The sequence below is a fragment of the Odocoileus virginianus genome, chromosome X (assembly GCF_023699985.2).
Source record: "Odocoileus virginianus isolate 20LAN1187 ecotype Illinois chromosome X, Ovbor_1.2, whole genome shotgun sequence".
NCBI lineage: Eukaryota > Metazoa > Chordata > Mammalia > Artiodactyla > Cervidae > Odocoileus > Odocoileus virginianus.
The window spans coordinates 27,310,934-27,332,107 of NC_069708.1; the positions used below are offsets into that span (position 1 = coordinate 27,310,934).

General features: G+C 39.9%; 1 protein-coding gene across 1 annotated transcript in view; it reads right to left on the minus strand.

Moving 5' to 3' along the window:
• Window positions 1-3,199: 3,199 nt before the first annotated feature.
• The window catches only part of P2RY4 (pyrimidinergic receptor P2Y4), an 81,094-nt gene continuing 63,119 nt past the window's right edge, over window positions 3,200-21,174 (minus strand). Inside the window, exon 4 of the transcript XR_011485760.1 lies at window positions 3,200-3,407. The gene's annotated coding sequence lies outside the window, so the exon portion shown is untranslated. The remainder of the gene's footprint in view (window positions 3,408-21,174) is intronic.

A 21,174-nucleotide genomic window follows, 5' to 3' on the forward strand; every position in this document is an offset into this window, starting at 1 on the left:
AGACACTTTTGTGCTTCAAAGGACACTATCAAGAAAGTGAAAAGACAATACACAGAATAGGAGAAATTTGCAAATAATGTATCTGATGAGAATCTAGTATCCAGAACAACTTACAACTCAACAACAAATGACAATCCAATTAAAAATGGGCAAAGGAAAAAAATGGGCAAAGTATTTGAATAGACATATTCCTCCAAGGAAGAAAAACAAATGAAAGAAGTGAAAGTCACTCAGTCGTGTCCGACTCTTTGTGACCCCATGGACTAATATAGTCCATGGAATTCTCCAGGCCAGAATACTGGAGTGGGTAGCCTTTCCCTTCTCCAGGAGATCTTCCCAACCCAGGGATCGAACCCAGGTCTTGAACCCAGGTCCCCCACATTGTAGGTGGATTCTTTACTTGCTGAGCCACCAGGGAAGCCCATACAAAGACACTCACTTATTAATAACTATTAGAGACAGGTAATACAAAACTGGGGCTTTTTGCGTCCCTGGTGGCTCAGACAGTAAAGAATCGGCCTGCAATGTGGGAGACCTGGATTCATTCCCTGGGTTGGGAAGATCCCCTGGAGAAGGGAATGACTACCTGCTCCAGGATTCTGGCCTGGAGAACTCCATGGACTGTACAGTCCATGGGGTCTCAAAGAGTTGGACACGACTGAACGACTTTCACATAGCCAATACAAAACTACAATGGGATACCATTTCACATCCTCGTTGGACATAACTAACCAACTTCACTTCACTCCACTTCTTTACTTCAGGATGACTTTATATTTTTTAAATTAATTTATTTATTTTAATTGGAGGCTAATTACTTTACAATATTGTAGTGGTTTTTGCCATACATGGACATGAGTCAGCCACGGGTGCACATGTTTTCCCCATCCAGAACCCCCCTCCCACCTCCTTCCCCATCCCATCCCCCAGGGTCATCCCAGTGCACCAGCCCGGAGCACCCTGTCTCATGCATGGAACCTGGACCGGAGATCCACTTCACATATGATAATATACATGTTTCAATGCTACCCTCTCAAATCATCCCACCCTTGCCTTCTCCCACAGAGTCCAAAAGACTGTTCTATACATCTGTGTCTCTTTTGCTGTCTCGCATATGGGGTTATCATTACCATCTTTCTAAATTCTATATATGTGCATTAGTATACTGTATTGGTGTTTTTCTTTCTGACTTACTTTACTCTGTATAATAGGCTCCAGTTTCATGCACCTCATTAGAACTGATTCAAGTGTATTCTTTTTAATGACTGAGTAATATTCCATTGTGTATATGTACCACAGCTTTCTTATCCATTCGTCTGCTGATGGACATCTAGGTTGCTTCCATGTCCTGGCTATTGTAAACAGTGCTGCGATGAATGTTGGGGTACATGTGTCTCTTTCATTTCTGGTTTCCTCAGTGTGTATGCCCAGCAGTGAGATTGCTGGGTCATATGGCAGTTCTATTTCCAGTTTTTTAAGGAATCTCCACACTGTTCTCCATAATGGCTGTACTAGTTTGCATTCTCACGAACAGTGTAAGAGGGTCAGGATGACTTTAATAAAAAAAGAGACAGTAACAAGTATTTGTGAGGATATGGAGAAACTGGAGCCTTTAAGGCATTGCTGATAGGAACATAAAATAGGACAGCCCCATTGGAAAACAGCTTGGCAGTTCATCAAAAACTTAAAGTTATCATCAGTCAGTTCAGTCACTCAGTTGTGTCTGACTCTTTGCGACCCCATGGACTGCAACACACCAGGCTTCCATGTCCATCACCAACTCCAAGAGCTTGCTCAAACTCATGTCCATCGAGTCAGTTATCATATGATCCAGCAATTCCACTCCCACATATATACTCAAAGAACTGAAAACACATGGTCACACAAAAATTTGTATATGGATGATCACAGCACAACTATTTACACCGGCATGCCTCATTTTATTGTGTTTCAATTTATTGTGCTTTGTGGATAATGCAATTTTTAGAAATTGAAAGTTTGTGGCAACACTATGTGGAGCAAATCTATCAGCACAATTTTCCCAACAGTATTTGCTCACTCCTGTCTCAGTGTCACATTTTGGTAATTCTTGCAATACCTCAAGCTTTTTCTTCATTATTATGCTTGTTATGGTGATCTGTGGTCAATGATCTTTGATGTTACTACTATAACTCACTGAAGGCTCAGATAATAGCCTTTTTCATCAATAAACTATTTCTTAATTAAGGTATGTACATTTTTTTAGACATAATGCTACTTCACACTTAATAAATTATGTGACTTTTACATGCACTGGGAAACCAAAAAATTGATGTGACTTACCTTATTGCAGTATTTGCTTTATTGTAGTGGTATGGAACTGAACCCACAACATCTCCAACATAAGCCTCTAATAGCAAAAAAGTGGAAACAACACATAGGTTCACTAGTTGATGGATGGAGAAACAAAATGTGGTACAGCTATACAATGAAATATCATTCAGCCACCAAAGGAATGAAGTACTGATACATGCCACAAGATGAGCCTTACAAACATTATACTAAGAAAAAGAAGCCAGAAACACAAAGCTATATATTGCATATTTCCACTTCCATGAAATGTTCAGAACAGGCAAATATACAGATACAGTGAGAAACAGAAAGAGAAACAGAGAGTCATTGTCAGGGACTGGAGAAAGAAGTGATGGGGAGTGACTGCTAATGGGTACAGGGTTTCTTTTTGAGATAATGAAAATATTGTGCAATTAGATAGAAGTGATGGTTGCACAGGGCTTCCTTGGTGGCTCATTGGGTAAAGAACCCACCTACCAATGCAGGAGACGTAAGAGACACAGGTTTGATCCCCGGGTAGGGAAGATGTCCTGGAGGAAAGCCTGGAAACCCACTCTAGTATTCTTGCCTGGAGAATCCCATGGAAAAAAGAGCCTGGCAGGCCACAGTCCACAGGGTCGCAGAGTCAGACATGACTGAAGCAACTGAGCACACATGCACAATGGCTGTACAACCTTGTGAACATGCTAAAATTCATTAAATTTCACACTTTAAAATGGTGTATTTTATGATATATTGTAACCAAGTTACATACAACTCAACCAGTAAATTGAGACAAGGTGCTGGGGCAAGGAAAAACTATTTTATTCAGAAAATTAGCAAACCAAAAAGGTGGCTAATTTATGTCTCAAAGAATCATCTCAATTCATGGTAGAATTCAAAATTTTTTTATTCTCAGGAAAGTGGAAGCAGAAGGGGGTTAAGATCAATAAGTGACATCCAGGAGCCAACAAGGGTCTAAGAATGGTGGTGAAAACTCTTTGCTCTTAGCCAGTTGACTTTGATTGATGTGAGTCTGGTCATGATGTTCCTTTAAATCTTGATAAGACAATTTTTGTTCATACTTTCTTATTTCCCTGTGGGAGACAAGTTTCAGGTAAAACAATGTTTGCACAAATCCTAAGCTGTAAGCAAAATTCCTTTTGTGATTAACATGTCTACATGCAGGGCTAAGCAGAGGTTTATAACTCAGGGATTTAAGCAGCAGAAAACATAGTTACATTATGGAGTCAGAGATGCCAAGTTTCTCCTACAAACAAGATGCAGGCAGGGGACATTGGTGGAAGGGAGGGTCTGTTCCCAAGAGGGCCTCACGCAGTTCTGCTTGGTTGTAATAAGGATTATACCTCGAGAAAATAACCATTTAGTTAAAGGGGAAAAGTATGAGCTGTATTAAAGTTTGGAAATCACAATTAAAAATGTTAACACTTACTATTTTGAAATGACTGTAGATTTACAGGAAGCTGAAAAAACTAGAGTCCATTTAGCCCTTTACCCAGCTTCCCACAATGGTTATATTATATAATTGTAGGACAATATCAAAACAGGAAATTGACACCCATGTTAGACTACAGGCTTTATTCCGTTTTCACCATTTTTATACATACTCATTTGTGTGTGATTGTGTATGTGTATCTACACAATTTGATCCCATATATAGATTAGTGTAACCCCATGATCATCATGATATAGAACTGTTTCATCACCATAGAGGAACTCCCTCATAATACACCTGTATAATCACACACCTCCACTTTCGTGCCTGTCTCTTAGCAATGATTGACCTGTTTTCCATTTATATTGTTTTGTCATTTCAAGGATATTACAGTCAACCTTCTATATCCAAGATTTCCGCATCCACAGATTGAACCACAGATCAGAAATATTGTTAGGTCAAAAATATTTGAAACAGAGAAAAATTCCAGAAAGTTCCAAAAGTAAAAACTTGAATTAGCCACAAGCAAAAAACTACTTACATGGCATTATATTGGGTATTATGTATTAGGTATTATGTATCAGGTTTATTATGGTGGAAAGCAAAGAAGAACTAAAGAGCCTCCTGATAAAAGTGAAAGGGGAGAATGAAAAAGTTGGCTGAAAACTCAACATTCAGAAAACTAAGATCATGGCATCTGGTCTCATCAGTTCATAGCAAATAGATGGGGAAACAATGGAAATAGTGACAGATTTTATTTTGGGGGGCTCTAAAATCACTCCAGATTGTGATTGTAGCCATGAAATTAAAAGATGCTTGCTCCTTAGAAGAAAAGTTATGACCAACCTAGACAGCATATTGAAAAGCAGAGACATCACTTTGCTGACAAAGGTCCGTCTAGTCAAAGCTACGGTTTTTCCATAGTCATGTATGGATGTGAGAGTTGGACTGTAAAGAAAGCTAAGCGCTGAAGAATTGATGCTTTTGAACTGTGGTGTTGGAGAAGACTCTGGAGAGTCCCTTGGACTGTAAGGAGATCCAACCAGTCCATCCTCAAGGAAATCAGTCCTGAATATTCATTGGAAGGACTGATGCTGAAGCTGAAACTCCAATACTTTGGCCACCTGATGCAAAGAACTGACTCATTAAAAAAGACCCTGATGCTGGGAAAAATTGAAGGTGGGAGGAGAAGTTGATGACAGAGGATGAGATGGTTGGATGGCATCACTGACTCGATGGACATAAGTTCCGGGAATTGGTGATGGACAGGGAAGCCTGGTGTGCTGCAATCATGGGGTCTCAAAGAGTCAGACAAGACTGAGCGACTGAACTGGACTGATGTATCAGGTGCATGAAAAGGTGTTCAACGTGGCTAATCATTAGAGAAGTGCAAATAAAAACCACAATGAGATATCACCTCACTCCTGTCAGTATGGCTATCCTCAAAAAGACTACAAATAACAAACATCAGCAAAGATGTGGAGAAATGGGAATCCTTGTACACTGTTAGTGGGAATGTAATTTGGTGTAGTCACTATGGAAAAATAACAATAGTATGAAGTTTCCTCAAAAAAACTAAAACTAGAACTGCCATGTGCATGCATGCAAAGTGGCTTCAGTCCTGTCCGACTCTGTGATCCCAGGGACTGTAGATCTCCAGGAGCCTCTGTCCATGAGATTTCCCAAGCAAGAATACTGGAGTGGGTTACCATGCCCTCCTCTAGGGGATCTTCCCAACCAACTCATAGATCAAACCCATGTTTCCGGCATTGGCAGGCAGATTCTTTACTGCTGAGCCACCAGGGAAGTCCAACATATGGTGTGTGTGTGTGTGTGTGTGTGTGTGTGTGTGTGTGTGTAAATAGTGCTATGCTTAGTCGCTCAGTCAAGTCCGACTCTTTGCGACCCCATGGACTGTAGCCTGCCAGGCTCCTCTATCCACAGGGATTCTCCAGGCAAGAATACTGGAGTGGGTTGCCATTCCCTCCTCTATGGGATCTTCCCAACCCAGGGATGGAACCCAAGTCTCTTGCATTGCAGGTGGATTCTTTACCAACTAAACAACCAGGGAAGCCTACATATATGTATATATACACAATGGAATACTACTCAGCCATAAAAAATAATTAAATTTTGCCATTTACAACAACATGGATGGGCCTGGAGGGTATTATGCTTAGTGAAATAAACAGAGAAAGACAAACATTGTATGTTATCACCTGTATGTGGAATCTAAAAACTACAATAGACTAGTGAATATAACAAAAAGAAACAGATTCACAGATATGGAGAACAAAATAGTGGTTACCATAGGAAGAGAGAAGAGGGGAGGGGAAAGATAGAAGTAGAGGATTAACAGATACAAATTACTGTACATAAAATAAATTAACTACAAGGATATATTGTACATCATAAGGAATATAGCCAATATTTCATAATAACTATAAAAATGATATAATCCATAAAAATTTTGAATCAATATGTTGTATACCAGAAACTAATATAATATTATAAATCAACTATACCTCAATAAAATAAACAAAATAAGATTTAAAATAATAATATATAAAAGAGGATATGCATATGTTGGTCTTCCCTGGCGGCTCAGATGGTAAAGAATCTGCCTGCAATGTAAGAGACTTGGGTTCAATCCCTAGGTTGGGAAGATCCCCTGGAGAAGGGAATGGCAACCCACTCCAGTATTCTTGCCTGGAAAATTCCATGGACAGAGGATCCTGGCAGGCTACAATCCATGGGGTTGCAAACAGTCAGACACAACTGAGCAATTAACACACACACACACACACACACACACACGCATAGGTTATATGCAAATACTACATCATTTTACATAAGGGGCTTGAATATTTGCAGATTTGGATATCTGCAAGGGGATGAAGTGTGGAGTGGTCCTGAGGCCAATGCCCTTAACATTCATTCAAGGTGTTAAATTCATTCAAACTGTTCATATCAACAGTTCATTCCTTTTTATTGCTGAGTATTCCATGGTCTGAATGTGCAAAAGTTTAACCACTCACCCAATGAAAACTATTTGGATTGCTTCCAGTTTGGGGTATTGTCAGTAAACTTTCTGTAAACAACCATGTATAAGTTTTTGTGTGAACATGTTTTATTTTTTTATTTTTATTTTTTATTTTTTTGAACATGTTTTATTTTTCTGTCATAAATGCCTAGGAGTGCAATCATGGGCTATATAAGTAATTGCATATTTAGTTTTATAAGAAATTGTCACATGATTTTCTAAAGTGACTATATATTTTTTACATTCCCATTGGCAATATATGAAGGAGTAAGTTTCTCTGCATCTTAGCCAGTATTTGGTATTGTTACTGTTTTTATTTTAGCCATTCTGATACATGTGTAGTGCTATCTCACTGCAGTTTTAATTTGAAATTGGGAGGATCAGTTTCAGCACATCAATGGTGACATTTTCAGTTAAAATATCTAGGGGCACTCACCTGGGGCCTACTAATTGAGGACAAGCCCCCAAGGACATTTCCCTAAGCAGGGCTGATGTTGTGGCTAGACTGGACCAGTTCTTGTGGTTCTTATTATGATTGTAAGATGAACCTTAGCAAGAACCATCAGGGAACTTTAGAAAAACAGGGTTCATTACTCATAAGTTCTGGATGGTACATAGCACATAATGGCCACACAGAGAGGTCATGGGTGGGGGGGTGCTAGGGGGACAGAATGTGAATCTGGAGTTCTGCCCTTATTGGAATTGAGGATGGAGTACTCAGGATTTCACAGGTTCATTCTTTATTGGTGAATTTAAAACTTAAAAGTGCAGATCAAAGCACAGGAAGGAAAAAACAGGGTCACTCATGCTTTCAGTTATCTAGGTCGTCCAGAGCTTTCTAAAAGGGGAACTTCAGGAGTGGGACAGCCTGGCTTTTTATCTCTTTGTGTAGCTGGCAATGTGTTTATTCGAGATAAATGTTTTTGAAATGGACACTTCAGTAATCAAAAGCTTGATGACAGGCATTTACATTATAATAAAAAAAAGCTAATTGTCAGGCACTTACACTACAATTTTCCTAATGGCTAATGATGTTGAAAAATAGTGTTGAAAAAGCTAGCTTAAAACTCAACATTCAAAAAAATAAGATCATGTCATATGGTCCCATCACTTCATGGCAAATAGATGGGGAAAAAGTGGAAACAGTGACAGATTTTCTTTCTTGGGCTCTAAAATCACTGCGGATGGTGACTGCAGCCATGAAATTAAAAGATGCTTGTTCCTCGGAAGGAAAGCTATGACAAACCTAGACAGAATATTATAAAGGAGAGATATCACTTTGCAAACAAAAGTTTGTGCACTCAAAGCTATGGTTTTTCCAGTAGTCATTTACGGATGTGAGAGTTGAACCATAAAGAAGGCTGAGTGCCAGAGAATTGATGCTTTTGAATCGTGGTGCTGGAGAGGACTCTTGAGAGTCCCTTGGACTGCAAGGAGATCAAATCAGTCAATCCTAAAGGAAATCAACCCTTTCAATATTCATTGGAAGGACTGATGCTGAAACTGAAGCTCTAATACTTTGAGTACCTGATGCAAAGAACTGACTTATTGGAAAAGACCCTGATGCTAGGAAAAACTGAAGGCCAAAGAATTGGGCAGCAGAAGATGAAATGATTAGATAGCATCACCAACTCATCGGACATGAGTTTGAGCAAACTCCAGGAGATGGGGAAGGACAGAGGAGCCTGGCATGCTACAGTCCATGGGTTTGCAAAGAGTCGGACACGACTTAGCAACTGAACAACAACAATTGATAATAAGCTGAGGTATGGGTGAATAAGGAGAAGAATAAAAACAGAGTGGGAGGGTTAGGCAAGGATTCAATTACATAAGGTCTTGGAGGTCATGGTAAATATTTTGGTTGCTAGTCTGAGTGAGATGGGAAAGCACTGAAAAGTTTTGAATGAGGAAGTGACAATATCTGATCCCCTTTACAACACTCTTCACTTTTTTTGATCAGTTTTCTTCAAATTTGAAAAACATTTTCACTTTCCCCAATATATGAGAAAAGTAATGCCAAATCAATAAAGAATCAAGAAAGACTATAACTTTAAAATGATATTTTAGGGAATGATCTGGTGGTCCAGCAATTATGACTCAGAGCTCTCACTGTCATGGCCAGGGTCAATCCCCGGTTGGGGAACTACGATTCTGCAAGCCACATAGCACAGCTAAAAATAAATAAATAAGATACTTTGACTCCATTAATGCATAACGAGCCAAGCAATAATTTTTGACAAAAACACTGTCTCTCACATAAAAATAGAGTGAGCAATTAAAAGAAAGCATTTCATCCTGACCAAAGTATACTTCTGCTTCAGTTCAGTTCAGTTCAGTCGCTCAGTCGTGTCTGACTCTTTGAGACCCCATGGACTGCAGCATGCCAGGCCTCCCTGTCCATCACCAACTCCTGGAGTTTACTCAAACTCATGTCCACTGAGTCGGTGATGCCATCCAACCATCTCATCCTCTGTCATCCCCTTCTCCTCCGGCCTTCAATCCTTCCCAACATCACGGTCTTTTTCAATGAGTCAGTTCTTCACATCAAGTGGCCAAAGTTGGAGTTTCAGCTTTAGCATCAGTCCTTCCAATGAATATTTAGGACCGATTTCCTTGAGGATGGACTGGTTGGATCTCCTTGCAGACCAAGGGACTCTCCAGAGTCTTCTCCAACACCACAGTTCAAAAGCATCAGTTCTTCGGTGCTCAGCTTTCTTTATAGTCCAAATCTCACATCCATACATGACTACAGGAAAACCCATAGCTCTGACTAGATGGACCTTTTTTTCAAGAGAGAAATAGATTTTGCTACAAAATCAGAATTGGGGGAGTGAATATCTGCAGGTTCTGGCACAAAAGCACTGAATGAGTTCCTGGAAAAGTTAACTGAAATCATTGAAGAGGAAGGTTACTATTTCCATACAGGTGTTTAATATCAATAAAGCAGGAATTTTTGTAAGCTACAGCTGTCACAAATCTCTGCTGTCAAGAAATATAAATCAAGACCTGGCTATAAAGCAGAGGTGGTTGAATTGTTAGATTGTTAGATTCTCAGAGGAACTCAGCTGTGAAGATTTTATTGAAATAGGAGAGCAAGGGGTCACTGTTCAAATTGCCATAGAAATTATCCCTCTTCAAATATTTACCAATATATACTCAACTCACTGGCAATGAAAACTTTCCAGAGAGCTGATCCTATTTTAAAATGCACTTGGCAAAAAAAAAAGAAAAATAAAATGCACTTGGAAGGTCCTAAGAGTAATAAAGAATGCCTATATTCACTTGAGGAATATTTAGCAGAAAAATATGACCTCTCCATCCCAAACTTCTAGAACTATATTTATTCTTTTTTTAAACATTCAGATGTACTTTACATACCACATAATTATCCTTTTAAAGTGTACAGTTCAGTGGTCTTTCGTATATTCACAGTGGTCATCTTAGGTCAGCCCATGAGGAAAACTAACCTCTCCCCAAAAGAAGCGTTTCTGCTGTAGCATTTCTATTTAATATTTTTATTAAATAATTAATAAAGATCTTTTAAAAGCATATATTTGGATTTTCTTTTCTTGTTCATTTATTTTCACTATCAATTTTGGCATTTTAAGTATCAAATGAGTTTTCAGGAACAAATTAGAATGTATTATATTGCACTAGGATATGAATTTACCTTATAATAGCTTAATGCCTGAACTTGGTTCAGGAACCAAGAGGCTACAAGTTATTTGCAAACAATATGATTGTTTAATTTAAAAACTCAAGAAAGGGACTTCTTTGATGGTCCAATGCTTAAGAATCTGCCTGCCAGGGGCTCCCCTAGTGGCTCAGACAGTAAAAGAATCTGCCTGCCTACGCAGGGAATGCTGGTTCAATCCCTGGTCCGGGAAGATCCCACATGCCACCGGGCAACTAAGCCTGTGTGCCACAACTACTCAAGCCTGAGCACTCTAGGGTCCATGTGCTACAACTACTGATGAAGCCTGTGTGCCTAGAACCTGTGCTCTGTCAGCAACAAGAGAAGCCACCACAATGAGAAGCCCATGCACCACAACTAGAGCAGCCCCAGCTTGCCACAACTAGAGAAAGCCCACATGCAGCCATAGTAAATTAGTTAATTTAAAAAATAAAAACTCAAGAGAATAAACTAATTGCTAGACTTAATAAGAGAGTTCAATCAAGTGGCTAAATACAAATAGTATATGCAAAAATCAAATTTTCCTGTATACTAATAATAACCAATGAGAAATATTAAAGAGAAAAACCACAGGCCAAAATGGCATCACTTGTGTTAAAACCCATGATGCCAATCCTAAGCCCAAGATAGCAGTTTTGACCTTCCCCAGAAATGTAATCTAATCAACCAGGCTGAAATTTTTAGTCAGTATCAAGGAGGTAACCTATCACTTGGGACCACTCTATCTGCCCACTTCCCCTCCCCAAGAGTAGGAAGAGGCAGTCTCCTAGTTCCCTTTCCCACAAAAAGATGTCTTGGCCTAAAATAACCCTTACTTTTATTTTGCTAATAACTTCCTCTCCCCAACCTCCTTTCTTTAAAAACCTTCCATTTAGTACTGCTACTGGGAGGGTCCTTCTAGTTGTTAGGTTGAATGCTGACTGAATAATGAATTGTCTAATAAATAAAGCAAATTAGATTTTCAAATTAACTCAGTTGAATTTCGGCTTTTAACAAGATTAAGTGTCTCTCTGCTTACAGTTCCTTCATGGGTTCTTCCCACTGGAGAAAATGGAGAAAGCTTCCTCAGCACCTACAAAGATTTGTCCTTGACCCTGGTGTTTTCCAGACCAAAGCAAGACCTCAACCCAATAGCATAACAGTATTATCTGAGTGCGCAGCAAAATCAGTGGCCAAGGTCCCTCAGAACTTGTTCAACTGAAGAACTGAATGGGATCTGTGCACAGACATCTCTGAAAAGGCTTTGCTCAAGTGTGCCACAGGCCCTTCCTCACTTCTATCCAATGGCTGCATAGCAAGAGGGTATCAAGAGGGACAAAGCAAAGAGGTCTGAGGGGATACAGATGAGGAGGAGAGTGCCTTGTCAAGGGTTGGAAGAGATCTTCAGACTCACTGCCACCCCCAGGTCCAAGGCTGTCACAGGAAGACCCCCCCCACACACACACACACAGATGACACCACCCTTATGGCAGAAAGCAAAGAAGAACTAAAGAGCCTCTTGATGAAAGTGAAACAGGAGAGTGAAAAAGTTGGCTTAAAACCCAACATTCAGAAACCCAAGATCATGGCATCTAGTCCCATCACTTCATGGCAAATAGATGGGGAAACAACGGAAACAGTGACAGACTTCATTTTCTTGGGCTCCAAAAACACTGCAGATCATGACTGCAGCCATGAAATTAAAAGATGCTTGCCCCTTGGAAGAAAAGTTATGACCAACCTAGACAGCATATTAAAAAGCAGAGACATTACTTTGTCAACAAAGTCCATCTAATCAAAGCTATGGTTTTTCCAGTAGTCATATATGAATGTGAGAGCTGAACTATAAAGAAAGCTGAATCGGAATGGGGAATACATGTAAATCCATGGCTGATTCATGTCAATATATGACAAAAACCACTAGAATATTGTAAAGTAATTAGCCTCCAACTAATAAAAATAAATGGAAAAAAATAAAAAATAAAATATCTGGAGGGAATTAGACCTAGCTGGTCACAAACTCTGAATCAATTGTTAGGTAGTTAGAATGGGAAAAAGGAGTCCAGAATGGCGGTGGCTAAAAGACAAAGAAGGGAAATACCCATGAAAATAGAACAAAAAAAGGTCCAAGGACTGGAGTGAGAACCTCAGGTGAAACAAACAGCCCTCTTGGCTAGCCCAATTTACATAGGGCTGGCTCAGGGGAGGAGATAAAACGCATAAAAAGAGGAGCCAAAATTGAGCCTCTCTCGTTGCCTCTCTGCTTCTTTTGGGTCGACCTGCCCTCACACCTCAAGGATGTATTTTCCTTTGCTTGCCAAATAAAACTGAGCTGTAACTGAAAAAAAAAAAGAAAGCTGAGTGCTGGAGAATTGATGTTTGAACTGTGGTGTTGGAGAAGACTCTGGAGAGTCCCTTGGACTGCAAGGAGATGCAACCAGTCCATCCTCCAGGAAATCAGTCCTGAATATTCATTGGAAGGACTGATGCTGAAGTTGAAACTCCAATACTTTGGCCATCTGATGTGAAGAACTGACTCATTTGAAAAGATCCTGATGCTGGGAAAGATTGAAGGTGGGAGAAGGAGGTGACAGAGGATGAGATGGTTGGATGACATTACCAACTCGATGGACACGAGTTTAAGTAGGCTCCGGGATTTGGTGATGGACAGGGAAGCCTGGCGTACTGCAGTCCACGGGGTCACAAAGAGTCAGACACGACTGAGCGACTGAACTGAACTGAACACATGCATAAGCCACCACTTTCCCAGGTGGTGCTAGTGGGAAAAAATCCACCTGCCAGTGCAGGAGACAAAGCAGACGCAGGTTTGATTACTGGGTTGGGAAGAGCCCCTGGAGAAGACAATGGCAACCCACTCCAGAATTCTTGCCTGCAGAATTCCATGAACAGAGGAACCTGGTGGGCTACCCTCCCTGACTGAGCATGCACACATGCACACATAGATAGAAACCACCACAGTCTCAAGGCATAATGTCTGAGGAAAAACTAAGAAGTTTTTAGAGCCTAATCTCTGGCTCTGAGGACCTCGTGCTTTTTCTCAATAACCAGTTTGCTTTCCACCCCTCACCACTGCCCCAGTAACTGGCAGAATACTGAGTTTAGGGATGGCCCAGGACTGGGAACTGGTGAGTCAGAAGACAGAGCAGTCACGCCTATATCTGGAGGGGAACTCCACCCCCTTGACAAACCCAACAGCCTGGAGACACAGCCCCAAAGCATCTGTGCAAACACATCCACCCTGAGGATAAGCAGAGTCTGGGAGATGCCTCACTCCTTATCCCCAAGATCTCTCCCACCATATGACATATACAAAGCATCACAGCACACACTGTTTCTAGAGGATTAGCAGTTCAGCAAATGCGTCAGCATGAATTGCTATTTGTGCTGCATCACTAAGGGCATTCAGCTATCACAACACTATTCTTTTGCTATTTTAACAAATGCTTACAGAGTTCCATTCAATATCACAGTAATCCAAGTCTATGCCCCAACCAGTAATGCTGAAGAAGCTGAAGCTGAACTGTTCTATGAAGACCTACAAGACCTTCTAGAATTAACACCCCAAAAAGATGTCCTTTTCATTATAGGGGACTGGAGTCCAAAAGTAGGAAGTCAAGAGATACCTGGAGTAACAGGCGAATTTGGCCTTGATGTACAGAATGAAGCAGGGCAAAGGCTAACAGAGTTTTGCCAAGAGAACGCACTGGTCATAGCAAACACCCTTTTCCAACAACACAAGAGAAGACTCTACTCATGGACATCACCAGATGGTCAATACCGAAAACAAACTGATTATATTCTCTGCAGCCAAAGATGGGGAAGCTCCAAACAGTCAGCAAAAACAAGAACGGGAGCTGACTGTGGCTCAGATCATGAACTCTTTATTGCCAAATTCAGACTTAAATTGAAGAAAGTAGGGAAAACCATTAGACCATTCAGATATGACCTAAATCAAATCCCTTATGATTATACAGTGGAAGTGACAAATAGATTCAAGGGATTAGATCTGATAGAGTGCCTGAAGAACTATGGATGGAGGTTCGTGACATTGTACAGGAGGCAGTGATCAAGACCATCCCCAAGAAAAAGAAATGCAAAAAGGCAAAATGTTTGTCTGAGGAGGCCTTACAAAGAGCTGTGAAAAGAAGGGAAAGGCAAAGGAGAAAAAGAAAGATATACCCATTTGAATGCAGAGTTCCAAAGAATATCAAGGAGAGACAAGAAAGCCTTCCTCAGTGATCAATGCAAAGAAGTAGAGGAAAACAATAGAATGGGAAAGACTAGAGATCTCTTCAAGAAAACTGAGGTACCAAGGTATCTTTGCATAACATTTCATGCAAAGATGGGCACAATAAAGGCCAGAAACAGTATGGACCTAACAGAAGTAGGAGATAGTAAAAAGAGGTGGCAAGAATACACAGAAGAACTATACAAAAAAAGATCTTCATGACCCAGATGACCACGATGGTGTGATCACTCATCTAGAGCCAGACATCCTGGAATGCGAAGTCAAGTGGGCCTTAGGAAGCATCACTATGAACAAAGCTAGTGGAGGTGATAGAATTCCAGTTGAGCTATTCCAAATCTTAAAAGATGATGCTGTGAAAGTGCTACACTCAATATGCCAGCAAATTTGGAAAACTCAGCAGTGGCCACAGGACCGGAAAAGGTCAGTTTTCACTCCAATGCCAAAGAAAGGCAATGCCAAACAATGTTCAAACTACCGCACAATTGCACTCATCTCACACGCTAGCAAAGTAATTCTCAAAATTATCCAAGCCAGGCTTCAACAGTACATGAACAGTGAACTTCTAGATGTTCAAGCTGAATATTAGAAAAAGCAGAGGAACCAGAGATCAAATTGCCAACATCCACTGGATCATTGAAAAAGCCAGAGAATTCCATAAAAATATCTACTTCTGCTTTATTGACTACACCAAAGCCTTTGAATGTGTGGATTACAACAAACTGTGGAAAATTCTTAAAGATATGGAAATACCAGACCAGTTGACCTGCCTCCTGAGAAGTCTGTATGCAGGTCAAGAAGCAACAGTTAGAACTGGACATGGAACAACAGACTGGTTCCAAATCAGGAAAGGAGTACATCGAGGCAGTATATTGTCACCCTGCTTACTTAACTTATATGCAGAGTACATCATGAGAAATGCTTGGCTGTTTGTAGCACAAGCTGGAATCAAGATTGCCAGGAGAAATATCAATAGCCTCAGATATGAAGATGACACCAAACTTATGGCAGAAAGCGAAGAAGAACCTCTTGATGAAAGTGAAAGAGGAGAGTGAAAAAGCCGGCTTAAAACTCAACATTCAGAAAACTAAGATCATGGCATCTGGTCCCATCACTTCATGGCAAATAGATAAGGAAACAGTGGAAACAGTGACAGACTTTATTTTGGGGGGGTCCAAAATCACTGCAGATGGTGACTGCAGTCATGAAATTAAAAGATGTTTGTTCCTTGGAAGAAAAGTTATGACCAACCTAGACAGCATATTAAAAAGCAGAGACATTACTTTGTCAACAAAGGTCCGTCTAGCTCTGATTTTTCCAGTAGTGATGTATAGATGTGAGAGTTGGACTATAAAGAAAGCTGAGCACCAAAGAATTAATGCTTTTGAACTGTGGTATTGGAGAAGATTCTGGAGAGTCCTTTGGACTACAAGGAGATCCAACCAGTCCATCCTCAAGGAAATCAGTCCTGAATATTCACTGGAAGGACTGATGCTGAAGCTGAAACTCCAATATTTTGGCCACCTGATGTGAAGTACTGACTCATTTGAAAAGACCCTGATGCTGGGAAAGATCGAAGGTGGGAGGAGAAGGGGACAACAGAGGATGAGATGGTTGGATGGCATCATCAACTCAATGGACATGAGTTTGAGTATGCTTCTGGAGTTAGTGATGGACAGGGAAGCCTGGCGTGCTGCGGTCCATGGGGTCACAAAGAGTCAGACACAACTGAGGAACTGAACTGAACTATGGCCTTCCTACTACAGGACAAGCACTGTTCTAGATGCTGGGATTGGAGCACTCAGTAAAACATAGACTTTGCTCTCACAGACTTTACATTCTAGCTGGAAGAGGCAGATGAGCAAACAAGCATCTTCAGATAGTGATAAGTGCCATGAAGAAAAATAAAGTAAATAAGGGAGCAGTGTGTGATGGGCAGTCCTATTTCAGCTAAGGTGGTGAGAGAAGCCTTCCCTGGAAAGGTGTTCTTGGAATAGAGATTTGAATGAAGTGAGGCAGCAGTCATCTTAGAACAGGGAAGAGCAGTCCTAGCATAGGAACCAGCAAGGACAAAGAGACTGGCATGTTCAGGGAACAGCAAGATTGTCTGGTTTAGACATAGAAAAAAAATTCATGGTTACCAAAGGGAAAAGCAGGGTAGGGAAGGGAGAGGGGAGGGACAAATTAGGAGTTTGGGAATAACAGTTATACACTACTATAAAATAGATAACCAACAAGGACCTACTATATAGCACAGGGAACTATATTCAGTATTTTGTAATAACCTGAAAGGGACACGAATCTGAAAATATACAGATGGAGGCACAACTGAGTCATTTTACTGTACATCTGAAACTAACACAACATCGTAAATCAACTATACTTCAATTAAAAATTTTTTTACAGATTGTCCGGTAACTGGTTGAAGTAGAATGAACAAGAGGAGAGTGAAAGATGAGGTGACAGAAGTAGACAGAGGCTAATCAGGCAGGCCCTTGTAAGACAGTGTGATAGCTTTGGATTTTCTAAGTGAGATGAGGAATTGTTAGAAGCCTTGATATTTTTAGTATAAAAATTTTTAAACATACACAAAACTAGAGAGAATAGTATTAATAATCATGAACTTCCATAAACATATCACTTGGACTCCATAACTATTAAGATAATGCTATTTGCTTCATCTATGTCAACTTGCCTTTTTTATTTTGTTAGTAATTTTTCTTGGAGTATAGTTGCTTTACAACGTTGTGTTAGTTTGTACTGTACACCAGAATGAATCAACTCTGTGTATATATATAGACCCTCTTTTCTGGATTCCCTTCCCATTTAGGTCACCCCAGTGCATTGAATAGAGTTCCCCATGCTATACAGTATTTCTCATTAGTTATCTATTTCATACATAGTAGTGTACATATGTCAATATCAATCTCCCAATTCATCCCCTCTCCCCCACCTTGGTTTCCATACATTGTTCTCTACATCTGTCTCTCTAGTTCTGCTTTGCAAAAAAGTTCATCTGTACCATTTTTCTAGATTCCACATATAAGTGATATTATATGATATTTTTTTTATTAGATGATATTTTGCTTTCTCTTTCTGACTTACTTCACTGTGTAAGTGAGTGTCTCTGTGTCTCTACGTCCATCGACGTCTCTCCAATGGCACAATTTTGTTCCTTTTTATGGCTGAATATACTCCATTGTATATATGTACCACATCTTCTTTATCCATTCCTCTGTTGATGGACATTTCAGTTGCTTCTATGTCCTGGTTATTGTAAATAGTGATGCAATGAACTTTGGGGTGCAAGTATCTTTTTTGAATTATGTTTTTCTTAGGGTACAAGCCCAGGAGTGGGATTGCTGGGTTATATGGTAGTTCTATTTTTGGTTTTTCAATGACCCTCCATACTGTGCTCCATAATGGTTGTACCAATTTACATTCCCATCAACAGTGTAGGAGGGTTCCCTTTTCTCCACACTCTTTTCAGCATTTATTGTTTGTATGATTTTGATGATAACTAATTTTTAACTTTTATTTATTTTTTTAATTGAAGGATAATTATTTTACAGAATTTTGTTGTTTTCTGTCAAACCTCAACATGAATCAGCCATAGGTATACAGATTGTATTTTTTTATATTGAGTTTTATGAGCTATTTTTATATTTTGGAAATTAAGCCCTTGTCAGTCGAATCATTTGCAAGTATTTTCTCCCATTCTGAGGGCTGTCTTTTTGTCTTGTTTATGGTTTCCTTTGCTGTGCAAAAGATTTTAATTTTAATTAGATTCCATTTATTTATTTTTGTTTCTATTTTCAATATTCTAGGAGGTGGGTCAAAAGAGACTGTGCTGCAATTTATGTCAAAGAGTGTTCTGCCTATGTTTTCCTCTAAGAGTTTTATAGTATCCAGCCTTACATTTAGGTGTTTAATCAATTTTTAGTTCATTTTTGTGTGTTGTGTTAGTGTTCTAATTTCATTCTTTTACATGTAGCTGTTCAGTTTTCCAAGTACCACTTACTGAAGAGGCTGTCTTCTCTCTATTGTAAAAAAAAGAAAATTTTCTTTTGTTGTTTTGTTGTTTATTTTTGGCTGCACTGGATCTTTGTTGCTTTGCGCAGGCTTTCTCTAGTTGCGGTGAACAGGAGCTACTCTTCGTTGCGGTGCGCAAGTCTCATTGCAGTGGCTTCTTTTTGTTGCGGAGCACGGAGCTCTAGGATTCAGGCTTCAGTAGTTGCAGTACACGGGCTCAGTAGTTGTGGCTTTTAAGCTCTAGAGCTCAGGTTCAGTAGTTGTGGAGCATGGACTTAGTTGCTCCACGGCAAGTAGAATCTTCCTAGATCAGACACTGAACCTGTGTCCCCTGCATTGGCAGACAGATTCTTATCCACTGCACCACCAGGGAAGCCCACTATTTTCTTATATAACAATAAAGCTATTATTGCACCTAAAAAACTAACTATGATTCCTTGGTATCATCTAATACTCAGTCTGTAGTCAAATTTTCCTCCTTCCTTTCAAAATAGTTTTTTTTTTACACTTGGCTTATGATGCCAGTTCAATTTTTTTATCCACAGAAATTCTCTCTCCCCCCTCTTTCACTTTTTTTCAAATCATTGACTTATTGAAAACGTTAGACCATTGTCTTACAAAAAGTTCCATTACCTGAAGTTGTCTGTTAGCTTTCTCATGGGATCTTTGAAGTTGTTCCTTTATCCTTCCTATTTCCTGTAACCTGGAAGTCAGCCAGAGGCTTGTTTAGATTCTGGCTAAGTTTTGAAGGTCAGAGAACTTCATGGGTATGTGCTTCATATTGGAGTTATCCCTTTTTTTATGCTACTGAGATTAAAATATAGTTGGTGATAGCCTGATCTTTTCAGTATAATATTCCACATCAACCTTCATCTCATGGTATTAGCAGTAAATGATAATCCTTACATGACACAATTATTTCATCATAAGTTGTACAATGATGTTTTTCTATTTCTATCATTCCGTCCATACTTATTAGCTCACATAATGCAGTATATTGATAAGCCTCACTTCCAACTCTACCCCCTCTAATGTCTTCCTTCCCTTTCTCAACAGGAATGGGTAATTTATTGCTTTTTTTTCTTCTAGAGGTCTTTTTCCAATTAGAAGCATTTATATGATATACTTTTATGTACATGTATATATTCATATCCCTCCTCCCCTTCTTGACTAAAGGTTACATTGCTGTATCTTGCTTTTTTCACTTGAACTATATCCTGGAACTCACTTCATATCTGTCTCAAGATCTTCCTCATTATTAGTTTTGAGCAAGGTAACAATACACTCTGACATACTAATAGTTTAGAAGCCTTCCTCTAGCTGCCTTGAAAAAATAGAATTTAAAAGTTCAGATACAAAAGCAGGGAGATCATTAAGATGCTGCCAACTTGTATCATGCAAATAAAGGCAACATCCTAGGGATGGAAGTGCCTGGGACCCTGATAACTTCACGGAGTAGTCCAGCACAATAGCCACCTCATGGTGTCTGAAACAGAGGTAAACAGATCTTTATCTTCTTTAAACTACATTTTATTTTGGATCTCTGTCACATTCACTCAACCTACATCCTAATTAACAAATCATTCTTATTCTAACATGCTCTGATTATTATGACTGGGAGTCAACACAACTAGCTTTTTGTCTTGATTGTATTGGTCATATGACTTTAAGCAAAGGGGTGAGAGAGTGTTCTGGGTAGAGGAGCAGCATCAGTAAGGTTTCAGAGGCTGTGCAATTTGGCTTTTCTCTCATGAGCAATAGAGGATCCCTGAAAGTGATAGTACAGAAGGAATTCTCAGAAGATTGAGTATAGAAAGGAAAAATAATCAGAGACCAGGAGACCAGAATAGGAACCCAGCCTTAGGTCTTGCTTCTACCCAACACATAGTCATTGATGATCCAAGATAACTAACTTTCTCAGTGATTTACCATGGTTAACCCTACCACCATCTCTCTGTCTCTACTTCCTACTATTAATATTTCCTCTGCTGCTGCTGCTGCTGCAAAGTCGCTTCAGTCGTGTCCGACTCTGTGCGACCCCATAGACGGCAGCCCACCAGGCTCCCAAGTCCCTGGGATTCTCCAGGCAAGAACACTGGAGTGGGTTGCCATTTACTTCTCCAATGCTCAAAAGTGAAAGTGAAGTCACTCAGTTGTGTCCGACTCTCAGCGACCCCATGGACTGCAGCCTACCAGGCTCCTCTGTCCACGGGATTTTCCAGGCAAGAGCACTGGAGTGGGTTGCTGTTGCCAAAATTCTCCAATATTTCCTCTACTTGTTGCTAACTCCACTCTAGCCACAGGACCTGTTTGCTGTTCCTTAAATAAATTCTTCAAACAAACATGCTCCTATCGCAGGGCCATTGTACTTGCTGTTCCCTCTGTCTGGAATG